General features: G+C 52.8%; 1 protein-coding gene across 1 annotated transcript in view; it reads left to right on the top strand.

Annotated features, from left to right (window-relative positions):
- CSUI_006337 (uncharacterized protein) overlaps positions 1–445 on the top strand; it is a 9,293-nt gene extending 8,848 nt beyond the window's left edge. Inside the window, exon 3 of the mRNA XM_068066500.1 lies at positions 1–445. This exon is cut by the window's left edge and continues 2 nt beyond it. The gene's annotated coding sequence lies outside the window, so the exon portion shown is untranslated.
- Positions 446–2,590: the final 2,145 nt, after the last annotated feature.

Genomic DNA, 2,590 nt, shown 5'->3' on the forward strand with positions numbered 1-2,590 from the left:
TACAGCCGCCGTTTACTAGAGCTGCCCTATATGCATAGGCGTAGTTATTGATGAATTCAATTTAAGTAAGATCATTTTGTCTCAGTATGTCATCTTCAAAATTACTTGAAAAGTGTTGAAGGTTCAGATAACAGTATACGACGTTTCATTTCTGTTTTTTGAATTTTTTATGAAACTCCATTATCTCCTGCTTCTACTTCTAAAGTTTTTTCGGGACATATTAGGGAATAATTTAACTTGTTTCAAACAGCTGACTTTTATTTTTGGATTTTGCTTTTTTGGGTGATTTATTCTCTATTTTGTTTCCAAGAAAAAAGGATGTTGAGATTGAACTAAATTTAGTGTAAAAGATTTTCAGCTGCGAATGGGCCAATGCGGCGAACAAAAGAACTTTTGCTACTAGTCACAGCCTTTCATTATGATATGTTTACATTTGTTTGATTTACTATNNGGCGTAAAAAGCGTTCATCCAAATGAACTTAGTAGTCACAACCTTTTATTATGTTATGTTTTTACATTTGTTTCATTTACTATTTCATTATCAATGATGACATAAATACTAACAAACCACCGGTTTTACTTTAGCCCACGTGCGCGCACCGGGCGCTTTGATTCGGTGCCCCCACGGCGCTGAGCCGGTCCTCGGATCGCGCAAGCCGATGCGAGTGAACGATCTCAAATATCGTCATCTTCTTCCAGGGGCTCGACTGGCGAGGAGGACAACCACCGTTGTTCGGCAGAAAACGACTGGCACCGATTCGCCCTCTCGCCCCTCCGGGATCAGCGCCACAGTGGCGCAAAGCTTGGGCCACGGTCAACACGAGGCTGAGCTGCGTACACGTCCATCCCCTAGAATCGCTGGCTCCTTGACAGGCGTGACACTCGATCGCTGCGCAGTCCTCCGGACCATGCAGCCCCCACTGTCCGACACGAACTCCGCTCACACTCCCACAGCGCCCGTACCTCTCGCTCGAGGCCACAAAACACAGGAACGCATGCCAGGCCGATCTCAATAGTCCACATACGGCCCCCCGTCCCGAAGACGGTGCACATACTGCCTGAAAGGGCGGGTGCATCCCAGTGCCGCGAGGTCCGTTCTCCGTCAGTTGAGGAAGGATATACGTGGCGCTCAAGTGAAAACAGACGAATACCTAACTCGCGGCGCCGACAGAGACTACCGTGGATCTCAACATACCGGAGGCGACGTACGTGCTATTCCATTCAGCTACACCCCGAAGAGCGAAGCCTAGGGCCTCAGGGACTGGGATAGACTCAAGCGGTTATCAGTTACTCCTGGGGCCCGGCGCTACGGTAACCACCAAACCGTTCGACAAAGTGACCAGAGACTGAAACCGTGCGAACTTGGGGTTGAATCCCCTTACAATTGCCGCGACTGGAGTCTCACAACCCAAGATGACGAATAGCGCAATGCCCGACTAACGGGCGCAACAACGATGCTATGCTCAAGGCGCCACACACCCCGTTACGACACACAGGCCATTCCAGTAATCTCTACCAAGTATGCCCAAGTCGTTTGGGTCGGAGGGCGAACTTCGGCTCTCTAAACACGTACCGTCTACGAGACAGCGACCGAGCGACAGAATTAGAGAGAAAGAAATCGCTCCGTCCGTTCTACACCCAGGCGGCCGCTCTCCGCAAAACAGACAACGGCACCCTCCACTGAACCGTGAGAGCCCAACAATCCCCCCAGCGTACATCACGCTGCCGCCGCGTGTCCAAGTGAGCCCCTCGCACTACACTGCAGTACGCCATTTCCGCCACGGCTCAGTCTACACACCCTCACGGCACCACGTGAAGCCCAGGTGAACCAATAGCCCCTCGGCACTCCGGCACGCTACCCACTTGTTACACCCCTCATATTCCTCCCTCCACCGCACTCCTCAACGTGGCTCCCTCGGGGGGGAGAGTGGCACAGCCCTCGAGCACTTGGCCCTTCCTTTCTACACACGGTCGTTCCCATGTATACGAACTGTCGGGCGTCGACTGTCTCGCCCCCACTCCACCACTACTACCCGTGGCCATGTGGTTTATAGGCCGGGGCTTCACAAGGCGTGCGCCCTCGTACTGATGCTTTGTCCTTCTTTCTACTACCTTCAGATTCTATTTTTGGTAATCACAGTTGAGCCGGCGACTTCAAAAGTGGCTAGTTCTCAAACAAGCGAATGCCAGCTGGACCCAATTCTCCATCAACAGTCCACTGTTCCCGTGCGGCGCTCCCCTGTCCTTCCTGTCACCCCCCCGCCAGGTCTCCCGGAAGAATCTCAGGAAGAAGGCAAATAAAAAATCCGGGAACGCAAAAGATACATACTGCCTACCAAACGAGAAGCCGCCCAACGGTACGAAAGACAGAGATACCGCCAATGCCCCAACTGTACGCGGGGGGGCGATGCCCGCGCGAATGGGCACAATGCAACCCGGTGCGCAGCCGCACAAAACCTGAGCAGCGTCCTCCACACCGCCGCCGTTATTCTCCTCAAATCGGATGTCCATACAACACTGCAACCGCACGTCGGATTCTTCACTGACCTGCACGGCACAGCAAGCGAAGCCCACGTGCGCGCACCGGGCG

This window comes from Cystoisospora suis, assembly GCF_002600585.1.
Source record: "Cystoisospora suis strain Wien I chromosome Unknown contig_3195, whole genome shotgun sequence".
Lineage (NCBI taxonomy): Eukaryota > Apicomplexa > Conoidasida > Eucoccidiorida > Sarcocystidae > Cystoisospora > Cystoisospora suis.